This window comes from Leptonychotes weddellii, chromosome 1 (assembly GCF_054177405.1).
Source record: "Leptonychotes weddellii isolate Sample4059 chromosome 1, ASM5417740v2, whole genome shotgun sequence".
NCBI lineage: Eukaryota > Metazoa > Chordata > Mammalia > Carnivora > Phocidae > Leptonychotes > Leptonychotes weddellii.
In genome coordinates, this window is record NC_138369.1 from 54,906,307 (window position 1) to 54,926,389 (window position 20,083).

Here is a 20,083-nt window from a genome sequence, read left to right on the forward strand (position 1 = left end):
CACTTCATCTAGAACTAATGATGTAATGTATGGGGATTAACATAAGAATAAAAAAAAAGAAAGAAAAAAAAAAGAAAACTAATGATGTAATGTATGGGGATTAACATAAGAATAAAAAAAAAATTAAAAAAAAAAATAAATAACTATATTTCCCCAAACCAAAATGAATTAAGAAGAAAGCATAGTTTTACTTTTTACAAATATCTCTAATTTCTGACTTAATAGAAAACAACTGGTTTCTCATACTGCCTCTGCATTAAATGAATTTTGTGCCCTTTTGTTTTGGTTAAAGTAAGTGAAAAAAAAAATTGGCCTCACACATATATGCAGTTGGAAAAGGGAGGGTGATTTTCAGAGCCTTTTCAGATAAATATGGATATTCTTCTTTGAGACTACGCCTACTCTTCACAAGTGCTCATTTTGTAAATGTTAGTTAAAATGTAGAACCTGAAACCATATCAATGAAATTTTTCATACTATTATATTAAAACTCATTGGTCTATCTTGCATGTTAAATAGATATTTTACTCATGCATGATTTCATAACCCAATACACACTCACACACACACTCACAGGTTATACCAAGGAAATGCTGAACAGAAAAAAGTGAAGCCGTATTAACATTAGCCAAAACTGACATGAGGCAAGTAGGATAAAGGATCTGAAGAGAAATCATTCTTCTTCAATATTTAGGGTCTCAGCAACATATCTTTTATATCAATAAACCAAAAACTGTGATAATAATAGGGTAATTCCATGTCCCTCTCTCAGAAGTTGGTAGATCAGAAAATAAAGAAAAAAGAAAAACATAAAGGTAGAGGAAATTTGAACACTAAAATGAACAAGTCTTATTTCATAGATGTGATAGGAATAAAAGAAGGATGAAGGAAGGAAAGAATCTTTGAATCTAGTAAATATAGAATGCTAATTCTTAGCAAATGTGCTTAGCAAGTACATATTGATGTAAGAAAGATGTTAGGGTTCAGAACCCACGGCCATTAAAGAATTCTTGAGTCTTCTTTGGTGCAAAATGTGGTTTTATTAAAACACAGGGACAGGACCCGTGGGCAGAAAGAGCTGCACTGGGGTCATGAGGAGTGGTCAATTATATACTTTCAAGTTGGAAGGGGTTAGGGATAGCTAAGTCTCTAAGGAATTTTGGAAGCAAGGTTTCCAGGACCTTGAAGGGGCTAGCTGTTGTTGGGAAAAAGTCACTTATTACCGTCTAATAAAACCTGAGTCATGAGACCCTTCAGATGTGTATCAGGGGGTCATTTGCTTGGGGGATGATTGCCAACATGTATCTTGGGGGGTAGAGATAAAAGAAGTTTCCAAAGGAATTTTTATATGTTAATGTAGACTTACAGGATCCTGGGGGTTGGGCTAAGATTGCCTTTTGCCCTTAGTAAAGTATTAACATTGAGGCAGCTGAGTCCCTAGAGAAAGGTCATTCTGCTTGTTTCAAGAACTTGTGAATGGGCTGTAAGTAGTAAGGAAACTTTTCTTTTGCCTTTGTTTCCCACATCACATGTGATATTATATGATGTGATATTAAGCTGCAAAGAAAAACTTCACAAGTTACCAAAAGCAGAAATCATAGATGCCATTCTCCTATGATGCAAAAATGAACAAACAGATACAAAAAGTAGAGCTCCCAAGTATCTATCCACTGAATGTTTAAATTCTTGTCCCTGGTAACACAAAATGTAGCCAGAAGTGATCAGAGAAAATATAACAGGCAAACTACATGAATTTTAATGTAAACCATCCCTGGAGATTAAGAAGGAAAGTGTGTGTTTGTTTCCATCCTCCTGCAAAATGGAATTTATCTTTATAATAATGATTTTACAAAATCAAAAAATTGAACACAAAACACTGTATGTATATTAGTGGCAAATGACAGAAGCTTAATCAATTAAAAAAAGGGGGGGGGATTTTGATTTGCCATACACAAGTGTCCATTGAGTGGATTTAGTTGAGACAGGAATGAGTCCAAGTTCTTCAAGTGATGTCCTCACATTTTGTCTCTTCCTCATCTTTGGGTTCTGGTTTATACTGTGTGGTCTTTTTCAAATGTTGATTTTGTGCTTATTGGCAAAAACTACGGCAAGCATTTCCAGATCTGCATCTTATTAGTTTAGCAATTGCAGGTAAAAGTGAATTTCTCTTTCCTAATAATTTTAGCAAAACATCTGAGTAAGAATCTCATCCCTAATGTTGAAACGCCCTACAGTAGCAAGTGAAGTGTTTGTGGGAAGAGTGTGAATATGTCATTTCAACTGATGGCAAGAATACAATTGGTGATTTTTAAAAATGCTCATCTGGAAAGCTAGATTTTACCCTAGGAATAAGAGGAAAACTCCAAAATTTGATTAAGCCCACAAAGAGAAAACAACAATGAAGCTTTAAATAAGCATAAAATGAGATTGAAATGAAATATGACATACACATTATGGGATGGTAAAGTGTGAAAATATAAAGATGTCAATTGCTGTCAAATTCATCATGATTGAAATCCCAAAAGAATTTTTAAAGATTCTTGGCCAGGATATTTTAAAATTTATCTGCTCCCACCAGAAAAAAAAAAAAGTGAAGGAAAAGTTAAGAAAATGTTTATGAAATTATGAGAAGATCTTTGTAGGTATGCAGAAAAAAATACTCTAAAGCAATAATAATTAGTCCACCATAATATTAGCATGAGAATTTACAAGTAACTGCCAGATTCAATGGAGAAAGACCCATGAATAACTAACTGGAAATGATCTTTATGATAAATTTCACACTTTAAATCATTGGGGTCAAAATAGACTCTTTAATAAATTAATGTGTTGATACACTCTTCGTATTCTTTTGGGGGAAACACTTGGATTTCTTTTCTCACCCTGCAAACTAGATTTTTCCATGTCAGCAGGTATATTCTTGTATGTTCCTATTTTTATCCATATTTATAAAAGCACAGATTACTTTATCTTCATAAAAATGATTAAAGATCAAAGAAAAGGAAAGAAGGAATTAAAAAGAAAGAGAGAGGGGAGGGAATGAGTAAGGGAGGGAGGGATGCAGGAAGACAGGCAGGAGAGCTCTGTCCCTGATGGGAATTAGGTTGCAGGGAGAGGTCACAGCTGGTCCAGCAGGTAAAGCATGATTAGCACCAAGCTCTGGAGAATTGAAGAGGTGATATAGAACTTTGTGACTGTGTAGGGAGGGAGAAGTTGAGAATAACTCTGAGGTACCTCAATTTCTTTCCTTTTTTATGATTTTCAAAGCTGAAGAAGTCAGATTTTAAAATTTAACATCCAAAATAAAATTTTTATCCAAGAAATTCTAGAATTTTATATTCCCAAACCTACAAGTTTTATAATGCTTTAAATCTAAAAAGAGATTATGGTATGGGTTGGGGGTGGGAAATAAATGAAATATATTTGGTTTTTGCCAGTTAATTGGCAACCACTTATTTATTTATTTATTTTTAAAGATTTTATTTATTTATTTGAGAGAGAGAGAATGAGAGACAGAGAGCATGAGAGGGAGGAGGGTCAGAAGGAGAAGCAGACTCCCTGCCGAGCAGGAAGCCCGATGCGGAACTCGATCCCAGGACTCCAGGATCACGACCTGAGCCGAAGGCAGTCGCTTAACCAACTGAGCCACCCAGGCGCCCAATTGGCAACCACTTTAAAATGAATTAGAAATACATCTCATCGGGGTGCCTGGGTGGCTCAGTCGTTAAGCGTCTGCCTTCAGCTCAGGTCATGATCCTGGGGTCCTGGGATCGAGCCCCACATCGGGCTCCCTGCTCAGCAGGATGCCTGCTTCTTCCTCTCCCACTCCCCCTGCTTGTGTTCCCTCTCTCACTGTGTCTCTGTCAAATAAATAAATAAAATCTTAAAAAAAAAAAAAAAAAGGAAATACATCTCATCTCCAGAATGAAACGTCTACAAATCCTCAGTACTCATGTCCTTGCTCTCCTCCTTGGGTTGGTTCTCATTGGCTTTCTCACAGTTGTCTTGACTTTTTAAATGTCCTGTTCTCATAGACATTATTTCCTCAGATCGGAGGCCTGGAATTACAGTCATTGGTAACCATGAGGATGGGTTTCCTGGGACCAACCTCCAATTTGGTGGAGCCCTATTGAAATGCCAATCAAAGTTCTAGGCAGCAGGGGAAGAAGGCTTCCCCGGAGCATTCATATTCTGAAATGTAAATTATGGTTTGCCTTGACTTCCACTGCAATCTTTAAGATGTCCTCCTCCCTTTGTTCAGAAAACATTCTCAGTGCAGCTGGGGATGCTATTTCCAATTAACAGATAAATCTCCATGTAAGGAAAGTAAGACTATTAACATTTTTAGAGTTGAGCTTGGAGGCTTTTTCTCATAGACCATGTCAGCTTTGCAGTGTCTGGAAAGAATCATGGTTGGGGTGGAACATGATCGATTTAAAATGGAATACAATTTTACTAGGAAGTATGCTTATTAGAGTTTAGGAATCATAAACAAGCAACTCTTGCCAACCTATTTAGGTTTGTGTACCATCGTAATTAAAAAGCATTTTATAAATACAAATAGATAAAAATCTATTTTGTAATTCAAATGATCACTTTTAAATATTTATCTTCCTCTGGGAAATGTTAGAAATAATGAGTTAGAATGACTTTTGAGGAAAATCAAAGTTATATGCACGCACTCGTTCACGCATACATGGACACACTGATGGCCTGTTTGTACCTTTTCCCAACTGTGCTAAAATTGAACTATTACCTTCAACAAGTCACCCTGCTGTCTGGATGCACGTTTGCCATGTCATTTTGCAGTCTCTTTCCCTAAACGTAGAGTGCCTTTCACCACTGCTTGATTTTGGCCAATAGGATATTTGTAGACTTGATGAAAGCAAAAGTTCTAAATGAATGCTGTGCTTCCAAGGGTTTAACAACCAGCTCTCCACTTATTAAACAGCTTAAGTGCAGAACCAATTGTTAAACAACTTAAGGAAAAAGTTTGGGAGTTCGTACAGCTAATGATTTCCATGGTGTAAATACTCCCACCACAGCCAATTTCAAGCTACCCATGAGACACTGGTGAATATGAAGATGGGAAGAAACACGTAGTAACAATATTTTATAGAATGTCTACTGAAGGGAAGGAAACATCCTTCCTCCACCCCTCAAGGTCTTCCAGCTGGACTAAAATTAAATTGACATGAGACAGATTAACAGGAGAAAAACCTAAAGATTTATTACATGTGCACAGAGTCCCAATAATGAAATTGAGACTTAAAGAAATGACCAAGGCAAGCAGTTCTTATACTTTTTAGACAAAGAGATAATAAATCAGAGGAATTGACAGGACAAAGACAACTTAACTTGGTGAGTTTCAATTAGTAAGGAATTCTGAACAGAATTTGGGCTGGGGTAATAAATTAGTAAAAGGAAACAAGGGTTGTTTATATACACTTCTGGGCTCTAAATTTCCCATATCTGGCAATAAGGACGTCTCTTTACCTCTTGGTACAGGGAGGGCACCTTTCTCGTGGAGGTTTATTTCCTGCTGTCAGGGGGACAGAGGGTCTGAGTGTCCTTCCTGCGCAGGCTGTCTCTTAGGTAACTTTTATTTAAAATAATCAATATGCCAAAGTGGCACATTTGGAGGCAGTCTGCCCTTCGCCCCTACCATACAAATACAATAGACCTAAACGACCTCAAGTTCCTAGATAATAAGAGAATGTAAAAAATAATTAGAAAATGGTGAGTTTTGAATACTTGTCTTTGTTTTTAATGTAGTTAACTGTATCTTTATAAAATTTAAGTTTTGATAATGGCTGTTTTTAACAACCAGCTCACAAGAGGCTGAAAATGTAACAGTCACCTCTTATAAATAAGGACAACCAGCTGCAGCACACCCCTGCTTGAAGTGAACTTTTCCCGTTGGCCCTGCTCCATGGCACCCTTGCCATCGCTCTGAGAAGCTCACTGGCTCAAGGGGAATAAAGACATGAAGCAGTGTCTCCAGCTTATTCACAGGCCTGCAACCTGAAGCAGAACCGCCCTGCTAAACTCTGCTGAAGCTTGAGCAGACCTACAGCTGCTGACATCCATGGAAATGAAGGATTGCTATTTCAAGCTACTGAGTTTGGAAGTAATTTGTCAAATAGTATTAGTGTAGTACTATGTGACTAGTAGATCAACTTCTTTCTGAGAGGGAAAAAAACAATATCACGTTGTTATTATGATAAGAGCCAGTGAGTTATTAATCATTATCTCAGCTAATTATTGTTATTTATTTTTGTATTTTCTGTGGAAGGTAATTTAAAACGATATAAAGTCATATCTGGCTGGATCATCTGGCTGGCCGGCTTATTACCAGAGGTTATTGCATTACTTTAGTGATTGCATTTGCTTGATATTACAATTATCTTGTTGCCAAGTAAGTATTCATAGTAACAGCATTTAGCTATTAACGTGTTGGTAAGCAAACCCGATTGACATCAGTAGGGTGTGTTTTAATGTCAACTTGTCCAAAGTCACCCTAGGCCTGCATCTGTATTAAATTACCAGTAATATAGATACACTTCCTTTCGCAATAATAACTCTCAATCAGAGGATAGTTCTACAGAAAGAGCCTCTGTGGTTAAGTTTTTAATAAAGTGAGACATTGATTTGACATCATGAAAATGCCAATGCAATAGAGCCAATGGAATTAATCTTGGTGCTGTTGTCTAATGAAAAACAAAAACATAGAAAAGAATTTAGTATGCAACCATCTATATGCAAAAAATGGAGGTCATAGCGTGCAGCGTAGCCATAGCGTGTGGGACAATGGTGGTTTCCCAATTGTTAAAAAAAAAGAAAGGAGGGAAAAGAGAAAAAAAAGAAAAAAAAACAGTAAAAGTCCCATCATTTAGACCTTATAAGTATGCTGGCCTTAAAATCACACATGGATTAGCAAGCAGTTTCATACTCATACCACAACCAAAAAATGTTCTGCCAGAAGCATGTCACTTCCAACTTCCACTGCTCCCACCCTGGTCTAAGTCTCCAGCAAGTTGTACCTGCTCCCTCCCTGAGCACCACTTCTTCTACCCTTGTTTCCTCTACTCATTCTACAAAAACAAAACTCACATCAGGTCACTCATCTGCTCAGAACCCACCAAGGCCTTCCCACCTCACTTGAAGGGCCTCCCAATGTCTCCGGGATCCTTCTCACCTCTCTGCTCCCTTTCTCTTCCTTCACTTTCCTTGCTCTCCAACCCTGTTTCTTACTGCTTTGCTCACCCTGAGAGTCCAAACCACTCTCCAGACAATCAACCACCATGCATTAGAATTGTGAGAGTTTTAGTTCTTGCCACTCTCTGTGCCCCGAGTTTGCTTCCCATATTATCCTTACTGTTGACTCTTTATATCTGGACTCTACTAGGACTATCTCTTAGTGAGGCCTTCTCTCCCCATCTTACTTGAAGTTGAACACCATGCCCTTTCTCTCATTACCTCTGTCAATATAAAATAACTATATGTTATATTATGCCAATTTACTCTGTTTATAACCTCTTTCCTCCCACGAGAATATAAATAAGCTCCATGTGGGTAGGAATTTGGGTCTGTTTTGTTCCCTGTTGTGGTATGTTCAGCACCCGGAGCAGTGTCTACACATAACAGATGCTCAATAAATAGTTGCTGATTAGATAAGTATTTGCTTATAAAGCTGTGAAGGTTAGGTGAGTCACCTATGCACAGGGCTTGGCATTGTGTCTTGTTTTATAGAAATCTCCCAACAGATGTTCATGATAATCATAATTTTCTTTTTCTTATTGAAAGTCAAATGTAGGTGACAATGTGTAGAGGAGGGAAGAGTGACTTAAAACTTAAGAGACCGGCACATTTTTTAAAAGTGTTCTAAATAAATCTCTAACAGACCTGATGATATTTCAAAACTATTTAGAAGCTTTGGACTTAACATTATAAAATACCAAATTTCAAATTCACTCAGATCTCTCTCCGTTTCAATTCTCAAGAGAAAGTAAATAAAGTGACAGATGAAACAAATGTGATGAAAGGCTTACATTCTTGGGTACTTCTCCTTATGTTCGAACTCAATAAAGAGCTGACTTGTCTCTGGAGCTTTTGCCAGCAAATAAACATGCTTTTCCTTTGCTGGCTCCCCTTCCTGCCAGGCTCACTAACTATGCATTGTTCCAGGCTCTTTAGTTTCTTCTCTTCAAGGCACTGTCCCTCAATGAACTCACTCCTCGCATGTTTGTAGCTATCACCCGTGCTCAGATTATATCCACTTTCCCCTGGTTTTCCTTATTTCTCATTTCTCATTCTTTCAGCAGTTTTATGTTCCTTGCTATTTCTCAAATCTCTTTATATCTAACTGTCATAACTCGGTTAGGAATGTGAAACTCTCTCACCAGGATGTCACTTGTCTGTGTGATTCCACTGTCTTCACTCTCTTTTACTTTGGTTGCCTTGGAATGTTTCATCAAAGATCTTAACTCTTTTTTTTCTTTCTTATAATAATTCCTTGAATCTTTTCTTTCCCTTTTTGACCTGCAGGTGCATTTGCAACAAAGTATATTGAAAAACATTAAGATACGTTTCCATTGCTTTCTGATTATTCATTAGTACTATTATTATAAAATATTTCTGCAATATAAAGTATATTGAGAATAAATATCCAATATCCATATACCTACCACTCAGAATGAGAAATAAAACATTAGAAGATGTTGAAGCCCTTTGTGTACTCTTCTGCAATCACAGTCTTTCTTTATCCACAAATAACAACTGACCTACTGAATTCATTTTTTATCTTTCCCATGCATGACTTTTTAATGTAAAGGTATAAACTTTTGTTCACATTTATTTCTTTAAACAATAACTAATATTTTTTTTCATATTTTGCATTTCATATAAATATTATCATGCTGTTTTTATTCTCAGCATCATGTTCAGAGATTCATCTGTGATGACATATGTACTTCTAGTTCATTCTTTTTCACTGCTGTATAGTACTCTATCATTTAAATATACCATGATTAATTTTTACAGTTTGCAATAGATTATTTGTTCTCCTCTGCCTAACTGCTGCTTAAATAATCTTTCTTAATTGCCAAATTAGTTAATCCCCTGCCCTGTTCAAGAACATAAGTACTTCTCCTTTTGCCTATAATAACATTAATTCTCCTATAGCTAGTATTTAAGATCTTTTATTGCATTTCTTTTATAGTACTGCCATTCTCCCAAGTATTTTCTCTATACCTTAGTAAAACCTATCCTATTCTCATCCCCTAATAACATCTTCCAAATACACCACAGAAAACTAGCCACTTGAGTAATTTTTATTCTCTCTCACTCCATTATCTACTTCCCTGTTATTTCAAGCTTTTACCTGATTTAGACCTGGTTCTTCTAATTTAATCTCTATCTCCTTCTCTTTCTTGCTCTTGCTGACATATTTCTTACACTACTGGTAAATATTCTTTTTCATGAATATTCAGGAAAATACCCATTCTACACAAAAGTATTCATTGGACCTCCACTGGAAATGGGTGGAGATATAAAGACAGATAAAGAATGAAATATAGCCCCTGTCCTTTAGAAACTCAGATAATTATATGTCCATAAAGAGACAATGACAGCTCAACACAGTGAATTCATGTTCAGATTTTATGTAAGGTGTTGTTGAAGCATAGACATGACTTCTTGCTTGCCTTTGGGAGAGAAGAAGGAACAGACTTTTAGGGAGCAAATGATATGCCCATAATGAGTTTTAAAGGATGAATAGTCAGTTGAGAAGGTGAAATGAGAAGCAAATGGAAGAGGAAGGTATCTCAACAAAATTTTACGGACTACATCCATCACACCACACATGCACAGCATGGGCTGGGAAAGTTTTAAAACTTGAGAGTTAGGCAATGATCAAGGGATCAATGAGTTAATACATCTGAATTGCTTTACTTTTTTAGTTCCCAACACCCAGTAAATACTCTCTAATTGTTAGCCAAACAATAGGAGGTCTTGAATGCCAGGCTACAGTACTTGGATCAGGGTAAGTGTGAAAGGGATTTAAATGAGGAAATGGCATTTTAGGCTTTGCTCTTTAGAGGGAATATTCTGAAGGTATTGTGAATGGATAAGACAGGAGAGAAGGGCACAAGTCAAGAGGACACTGCAGTTCCCACTAAGGGACAGCCAGGCCAGGGAAGAAGTGGTTGCAGTGAAGATGAGGAGGAGGTGGGTTCAACAGGCACTTAAGCTATCGATCTGCCACTGAGTGTGGCAATTGAGGGAGAAGAAGGAAGACCCATGAAGGAAGTGCAATGAGGAAATTCTCCTTAAGAAACTGAGAGCATTTCCGGTTTGTTCCTCACTGAACCATCTAATAATGGCTTAATGCCTGTCTCTCAATACAGTGTGCCCAAAAATGTGGCTGATGATGACTGAGACTAGGAAACAATGTTCTCTAATGAGGTGTGTTATGACATATGACATTAATGGATCATGTACATTAAAAGCAATTAGAGCAGTGTTAGATGAATAGAATAAGCATGGTTTTTGGTACTTAAAGAAAAGGCAGATTTAATTTACAAAAACAAAAACATTCTTCTGAGAATGATTCCTAGATTGAGACTAAAAGCCACTTATTTTATGATTGAGAAAATTTTGTCTCCAGAGTAGTATATTAATTGTGGCTGTCAGATTCATGTTCTTTAATTCTTCTGTGAGATGAATATAATATTTTAAAATGTTAATGTCATAATGAGGCTTAAAATACAATCAGGAATATATCATGGCAGCTTCCTAACGTGGAGACCAAGGCTTAACTAGCCATTTTAATTCAGTAGCCATTAAATCAACTTCCCTTGCCACCTTCTATGTTTATCAGAGGTCAGAAAGTGTTTTAAGAGGTGGAGAAACAAGGATAAAGAACAAAAATTCTACCTTGGATTAAGTCACAGTTAGCCCAGGACAATTATAATAGAAAAAAACCCAATTGTAGCAAAAGCATGCATAAGACAAAAGAATAGTCTGTTGAAGTTTTGAGATCCAGGGAAGGATGGGGAAGCATTGCAGGGTTTTAAAACAGAAGTGGAAAACATCTGAGATACGTTTCCAAAGTGTCTCTTTGGTTGCAATGTGGGAAATGGATTGAACAAAACCACCATGAGAGGCAGAGGGATATTATACTTGACTATTGGACTGGCCAGTTGAGAAAGAATTCACACCTTAACTAAGGCATGATGTAGAATATGGGGGTGGGGGAGAAGGAGATGGTGGCTAAAGGAGTTTTGGAGCAGAGCAAAAGAACATGAAAGTGGTTGTCTTTTGAACAAGTGGTGATGTAGGCATATGATTTCCATCTAACACCAACTGGATGGACCATTACATCTCAGCAGAGGTGACATGGCATGATGGGCAAGGTCACACTTTGCCTGAATTTGAATCCTGGAATCACCACTTATTTAGCTGAGTGTCCATGAGCTTGTCTGCTTACACAATTTTTCATTTCACAACAATCATCAGAGACCTTCGTCTCTAGAGGAATAAAACCAGCCAAATTCCCTAGTTACCATCTTGAGACGTTAGTGCTCTAGTACCTACCTCACTGAGTTATTTTGAAAATTTAATGAGTTAAAATATAAAAGTGCTTAAAATAGTGTCTGACACATAGGAAACATAATGGGAGTGTTGGCGATTGTTATCTTATTCCAATATCCAGGTACACGGTCTGGTAGCATCATGAGGCGCTTATGAGAATTTCCAGAGGATGTATTATATCTTCAGCATCCTAAAAGTAGATGATGCTTTCCTGCCAGAAGGAGAATGTCGCACCCAGGGAGAGACTGGCATTCTGCATGGCTCTCAACAGCCCAACCTTGCTCCCACTCACCAGAACTTCTTCCTCCCTTTTAATTAAGGCCTTGTTCGGCATCATTCAGAAAAGTCCCTCATGCTTAATCTATGACTCATAGTCCAGCCATTTGAACAGTACAAATGTTTCCTCTGCAGGAAGGAGCAGATTCTGTGGTGGAAAACAAGGAGGGGGGAAATAAAGCAGGGAGACTCATAAATGTGGAGGAAGTTGGGGCTAAAGAAATCACAAGTTTTCATTGACATGTTAGCTTATACAAGCTTCTTATTTTTCATAACACAACAATCATCAGAGACCTTTGTCTCTAAAGAAAATAAATCCGGCCACGGTCACATCAGTTACCATTCTGGGAGTGTAGATCTGCCATTGGATGCCACACCTGGTGGGAAAGGCTTCTCTCCAGGTAGCAATAAAAGAGTTATCAACTCATTCTGGTACTCCTCTGGGACCCCCCCCCCCAAAAAAATAATAATAATCTAAGTCTGGCACCTAGGTACTTTCCTGAGTAGGTTGTCATGGCAACAGGAAATAGCAACTGTTTTCAGGATTCTAAGACCTTGGCAATTCTCACGCGTTTCTCTGTCTCAGCTTCTATGTATGCACAGGCATATGGATACCAGAAATGGTGCCAGAATTGAGAAAAAGATTTGAAATTCATACCAGAATTCCTCTGGGTTACACAAGACCTCAGCCGACCTCATAGAGTTTAGCTTGCTCTGCACCACCACTGATAGCACGACCCATCCAGTTCTATTGCCTGCTGGGGCTCAGTTGCTCCAGCTGTAAAATGAGAGCATTGGACTTAGCAAGCATTAAAGTTAATGCAAGCTCCACAATGTTTTGAATCTTAAGAATTTTACAGAATTTACTTCTAGAGTTCTTCATGGTTGAGCTTGACTATACTGTTGTGAGAAAGAATAAAAAGCCTCCATTAGAGGTGTTATGGATATAATTATTTACTCTTGATCATGTAGTTTGTTATTCAAAGAAACCATTTAACTTATTGTGTACAATATACATATTTAAGAAGGCATATACATACATATATATAACATACATATTAAAGTGTGTGTGTGTGCATGTGTGTATGTGTGTGTGTGAGACTAAAGCTTTAATCAAGCTCTATTCTCCCCAAGAATCCAGAAAAGGAAACAAAAAAAGAATTCAGGAAAGGGTATACTTTTTTGAGTTCAGTGATTGTGTCTCTCTTGCACACTATTATATCCTTAGCACTTTGGACAATACTTGACAAATGTAGATGATTGATAAATCTTTGGGGCATGAATTGAATGAATGAGTGAATGAATGAATATATGAATGAGACAGAAGAGGTCTACTTAAGTTTCTTTATATCTGCTAAAAAGTGACTCTTGAGAAAGAACTCCCTAAGTGTTGCAGTTATCTAATGCTGTGTAACAAACAACCCTAAAATGTAGTGGGAAAAAAAAATTAAAATTTTATACTCATAGATTCTGTGGGTCAGGAATTCAAAAAGAGTATAGTGATGACGGCTCTTCTTTCCCCTGAATGTCTGGAGCCTCAACTGGGGATGACTTCAATATCTGAGCGCTGAAAGATATGGGACTGAGGGATCCACTTACAAGGTCCTTCTTCACTCCTAAGTGTGGTGTGGCTGGAGATTGCTGAAAGTCTGGGCTTATCTGGGAGAACTCCAACATGGGGCTAGAGCTTCTGCTAACATGGGCACTGGCTTTGGAGAGGGAAGATTTAGAGCATGGACAGTCCAAGAGATCAAAGCAGAAGCTGCAAGACTTGTTTTGACTTAGCTTCAGAAGAAACAGTGTCACTCTGCCATGGTTAATTGACTGTCATTAAAACTAGTCCAGACTCAAGAGTAAGTGACAGTGTACAGTCCCTGTGGTGCTGGGATGAGTGACCAGCCACCAGTAGCAGGAAGAATGGCAGAGTAGAAAAAGCTCTGTTAAAAAATATGATGTCAGTCTGATTTTCGTTTCTTCATACATGGTCTGCATTCTCTCTGAGAGCTTTTACAGCACTCTCTGTGTCTTTTCTGTTCTGGGATTTTACTCCATTATGTTGAAAGATGCATCTGTCCTCATTAGTCCTGCTAGGCATTCTATGAGCCATTTCAATCTTAGGTTTTTTATCTTTATTTAATTATGGGAAATGTATCTTCATCAAACATTTTCTACCATCCATTCTTTGACTCCTTCTGGAACATTATTATCCAGTTTTTACCATTTCTACTTTAATTCACCCTACTTTGCTTGTATCATAGCCTGCTATCTGCTAAGAAAATTCTTCCATCTTATCTTTCAATTTTATAACCAAAGTTTCATCCGTGTCCAGTTTGGTACTTATACCATCCACTAAATATTTTATTTTGTCTACTAAGTATTTGATACAAAATATTTCTACATGTTTAAACTTTAAGATTTCTCTTTCTGAATTCATACTGTCAATATTTCCCTCTTTTGAAGTATATTATTGTACTTATTTAAAATAGTCATCTGTTTGACCATTTCTTTCTTTTGTAAAGTGTTTGCAATTTTCAGGTGTCAGGTCATGTTGACATGGGGCATGAGCCCCGGGATAATGCATAATGTGATTGGTAAAAGGTCTGGCCTTGGTGTGTACCCCCACTGAGATACCACAGAATGGCTTCGCATGTTCCTCTGTACCATCATTCTCACAGACAATGCTGCCAGTCAGCAAATCATCTTTAGGTTTTTAGGGGAAAATGATATATTATAAGGAGATATTTTTCATAGTTGTAATCCACCAGTCACAGGAATTGGAAGGAAGGGGCTAAAATAATGAATACTCAAGACTTGTTTTAATCAAGCCTTTATCCCAGAGGTTCTTTTATGCTGCTTTCATACTAAATGTTCAACACCAACAACCTGGTCATTGCAATTTCTGTGGGAAAAGGTTAAGAAATAGCTCCTTAAATGGCTAGCTTCTCAACTGCCTCAGGTCCCTGGCACACACATACACACTCCAGACCATGATTTCCCCCAAATCCTCTTACCCTTGAGTTTCCTGATTTCTCTGGGTTGATTTAAAGAAAGGAGACCCAGCAGCCCATGTTAATTTTCCATCTCATCAAAAATGGAAAACTCCTCCTTTTCCTAAGTAAATACATTTCAAATAAGAAAGGGACAACAAAATATCATTATTCCTAAGTGCCCCAGTCTCTAATGAGGTGCCCATAGGACATACATGTTCAAATGAGGCTTTTGTTGGAATTTCACTTCAGACATAACAATGATGATTATAATTACAATCAGCATTATCATCATCATCATCACTGTTGCTGTAGCTATTATTATAAACATTCTAATGTATTCACTAGGTCCTATGTGCCATTTTCTATAATAATCATTTTACATATACAGTCATTTGAAACCTAGGGCCTCTGGACAGTTTCCTTAATAAGGTCATATGCAAAGCTTCAGAATTCAACAGAATAAAATAAAACAAAATGAAATGAAGTGAAGAGACCAATTCCTTATTCCAATCTCTCAAAGAGCAAAAATGGAAACTTAACCTGCCTCCTTTCCTCACTTTCCCAGCTCTTGGCCTTCCCCCATTCTCCAGGTTTCCATTGTATACTCTCCTCCCAACTCTCTACTTTGTTATTTTTTCACTTAACTTCTCTGCTGAGTTCTTCACATCCTACTCTGAGTCTTAGGTCTGATTCTTTTTGCCTTATTCTGTATCACAAAGGACTTCTCTGGCAGAGATGCACTCTAGATGCGGGTCAGACACTGGAAAGTTGGAGTTATAACTGAAGCATTCTTTTTTTTTTTCCCCAAGATTTTATTTATCTATTTTTGAGAGAGAGAGACCGAAAGAAAGCAGAAGTGGAGCAGGGGGAGGGGCAGAGGCCAAGGGAGAGGGAGAAGCAGGCTCCCCACTGAGCAGGGAGCCAGATACCAGGCTCTATTCTAGGATCTGGAGATTATGACCCAAACTGAAGGCAGTCGCTTAACCAACTGAGCCACCCAGGTGCCCCTGAAGCATTATTTTTGGTAGAGTGAAGAGGGGGCAAATCTCTGAGTACTTATTAATATTTTCCTCTCACAAGTCTATGACCTCATTTACTTCTCTCAACAGCTCCATAACTATATTTTTCATGTGAAGACAGCAAGTCTCAGAGATGTCAAATTCTTGCCCAAGGTTATAGTAGACTGTCTTGTGAATGAAGAAATAACAATTTAGAGACAGATTCCCCGCTCTTGGTGCCCATGCCTTAACTACTCTATAGTATTGCTATACTTCTTCCTGAGGTACAATTCCAAAAAGAACATCAAGGTCCAGACTCTCGTATAAACTCTCCTTTTCACCTGAACCTTTTTGTCAAAGGAGATATTGTGTTTAAAAGAACCTGAGCATTCTGATTTTGTTTTTGCTTGTTCAAGTGTATCTCCCTTCCCAGAAGAACTGCTCACCTGAGGTCATCATTGCAATTTTAGTCTACATAATTTAATAGACCTGTTACCAGTGTAACAGCTATTAACAACCCATTAGTAATCATTCAGGCAAAGTTAGACAGTCTCGTGTACCAAGGCTTTTATCGTGGAATTTTAAGTCGTTAGATTAATAAATAATAAACTACCTACCAGAGATATTCACTATAAAAGACCACACTTCAAATGTGCTGGCATATGTTTTTAAATATAATTAAGTTATCCAGCTGAAGAGCTGAAGCAGCATTTCTCACACCCTGCCATGATCATGAACTTATAACCAGCTCAGGAAACCGAGTGCTCACAATCTGAAACTAGGATTCAATTTCCGGTTGCCACGAAGGCAAGAATGAGGTCTGTCTACTCATTGAAGAGATATGCTTGCTGAATGCCAACAGTAACCCCACCTGGAGAAACCTTGTTATATTTGGTAAACTGAAGAACCAAAAGAAAATAATGGGACTTCTAAGATATGATACTTCATTTGTACCTGTGGGCCAAATTTCTAAATGCAAAGGAGAAACGAACATTTGGATAATTATTTGGAGAATACTTTACCTGTCTTCTTAAAAAAAAAAAATTTAGACAAATAAATTAGCTATTTTTTTGTTTCTGGCATGAGAAACAAGGAGAATTGAGAACAGTCAATTTCAGGGTTCAGAATCTGCAAATCTGTGAAAACTTTAAGTCCAAATGATAGGCTTTTTTTCACCCTGTGCAGTATTCCAGATCAAAATAGTTAACTTCCTGCTACTCAGCAAATAGGTAATGAACGAATTAAAGAATAAACGAACTTTATATTTCCGTAGTGTTTTTTCAGTTTTTAAAGTGTGTTTACTTATGTCCTAATAAGAAATGGCAGAAATTGATGCTATTATTGCCTTACAAATAAAAAAGTCAAGCCACATACAAAACAGTATGGAAGAAAGGACAGGGCTTTGGAGCAAAGTGGATTTATCATAAATTTCACCTTTATTGAGGTGCCTGGGTGGCTCAGTCTTTAAGCATCTGCCTTCGGCTCAGGTCATAATCCTGGGGTCCTGGGATTGAGCCCTGCATCGGGCTCCCTGCTCAGCGGGGAGTCTGCTTCTCCCTGTTCCTCTGCCACCTCATGTTTTCTGTCTCTCTCTCTCTGAAATAAATAAATAAAATCTTTAAAAAAAAATTTACCTCTATCTTCACATTAGCTTTTAGGTCAAGCTTCCCTCTCCAGGCTCTGCTCCCCCAGCAATCCAATGGTAATAAAAATATCTAATTCTGGAGTTATCATAAAGTATAAAGGGTCATGTACCAGGAAATAATAAGTATCGGATAAATCATCCTTCCTTTCTGCCCCAATCTCTAGCTTTGCTTATGGAAATCTTGAATGTTGATCTTGCTTTATGACTATTAGAAAGATGTTACTACTTTTGCTGTTAGATACAGCTTCTTTAAATTTGCCAAGCTTGAGAAACATAAGATAGTCTGATGGAAATTGTTCATTAATTTTACTTATTGACCTAATCTTTCTCTATCACTCACATATTCCTATTGTATCCCATAGTCAGGCCATGTTAGATCCAGGGCTAGGGGAACATTCTATAATGCTGACCTTGTCTTAACCTAAAATATTAATATTTGGATCATCATGGATTTTCTACATTAATTTTCAGTTTTATATATATTACACTGAGGGGCACTTGGCTGGCTCAGTCGGGAAAGTATGTGACACTTGATCTCAGGGTCATGAGTTCAAGCCCCACGTTGAGTGTAGAGCTTACTTTTAAAAAAGAAGGAAAGAAAGAAAGAAAGGATGGAAGGAAGGAAGGAAAGAAAGAAAGAAAAGAAAAGAAAGAAAAAGAAATTACATTGAAATATTACTTGATTACTGAGTTTTTTGATAACTCTCTTTAATTTTAATTTTAATTTTGCACCCAAGTTGAGTGTGTCACTTGCCTCACCCCATTCCGGGCCCTGCAACCCCACTATCATCTTCATATATTCAATCTCATTTTTCACCAGTCTGAATCTGGCTTAAGCTAGTAGATACCAGAAATGTTCAAAAAGTAGGGCAGGCCTCTGCCTTTGGTGCTTACAAGGCCCTGGAAGTAGAATAACCTCCTACTGTTCCATGACATTGAAAACATCAAGGCAGAACACAAAGTCTATTAAGCCCAGAGCTTAACTGGAATGATTTTGTTTGGTTCCACTGTTTGCAAGATTTTTATTTATTTATTTGCTTGTTTTTATTTATCTTTGCAGCAAGCTATGGACAATCTTAATTAGCAATTGAGGAGAGGAGATGATGTTCCCTTCTGACATTGTTCTGTCACTTTCCCAGAGTTAGGATTTACAAGACGATGGGCCCAATGAGCTCCATTAAATCTCTCTTTACCCTTTATCTTGCAGCAGCAAGAATTGCACTTCTCAGGGTTGTCCAGAGCCCTAAACATCCCTTCCTCCATTTTCTGAAGAATATCAATTCAAAATCATGTACACCAAGTAAAGAAGAACCCAGGTGACACAGCAGGAGCTGAGCCCTTGTGTTTCCTGACCAGCATTAGCTCAGCTGGAGTTAGAGCATGATATGTTTGCAGCTGGGTTCTCAGAAGGTCACTGCATTAGCTACCTCCCTGATAAAAAATTAAATGCTGAGTTTAATACTAATAACAGATCCCATTTTGGCAGATGCTAAAAAATGAGAAACCCAAATTGACTTGGTACAGGAAAAATGAACAGTGTTGCCAGCAAGCATAATTTAGTTTAGCACTTCCTAAAATATTGTCTACACAGGAAATTAACAATAATTAACATTTACCGCCTGCTTGTGAGGAGCCTGGTGCTGTTCTTGGTCCTTTTGTTAATATATTTAACTGTTGCAATGACCTTATAAGATAGTCATTACTTTTAGCATTGCTGAAGGTCACTCTGCCAGGCCATGGGGCTCTGGCAGACTCTTGAATCTGTGCCCTAGACACTGATAGGTACCTCTCAAGCTATTAAGGAAAAATAGTGTTAGAAAAATTCAAGTACACAGAATCTTGATTAATGGGTACTGTTACGGACTAAATGTTTGTGTCCCCTTAGAATTCATATGTTGAAGCTCTATGCCCCAATGTGATGGTTTTGGATGTAGGGATTTGGGGAAGTAATTAGGTTTAGATGAGGTCCCAGAGGTGGGGCCTACATGATGGGATTGGTGTCCTTTTAAGAAGAGACTCCAGACTAGCTCTCTTCACCATGTGAGGACGTAACTAGGAGGCCACTGTCTGCAAACCAGGAAGAGGATTCTCACCAAGAACTGAATCTTCTAGCACTTTGATCTTCGATTTTCTAGCCTTCAAAACTATGAGAAAGGAACTGGTATTTAAGCCATCCAGTCTATTATATTTTGCTATAGCAGCTTGAGCTGACTAAGACAGGTGCAAGTATGTATATGTGTTTGAGATCTGTCTTTCCAAGGTGAAGATTTTGGAGGACTGTGTCAAGCAAGGTTAAATAGATTTTTAATTGCAAACCTTATCAGAACTTTTAACAGGCTACCGTGAACAGGGATTCTCCAAGAGAAGAGTTAAGGTTTTCCAAAGGTGTTTGACCTGGACTCTCCCACTGTGATGGAACACTGTTTCTAGGTTGCACTTCATTTTCCTTGGCCCCTTAGAGTTAACAGTGGCTGCCTGGATGGCAGCCAGAAGTTCACTACCAACAACAGGTCACTGCCACCACAGTGTGGGATTCTGCCTGGTCCTGAGTTGTCACGCCAACCTCTGAGTGAAGAGTGTTT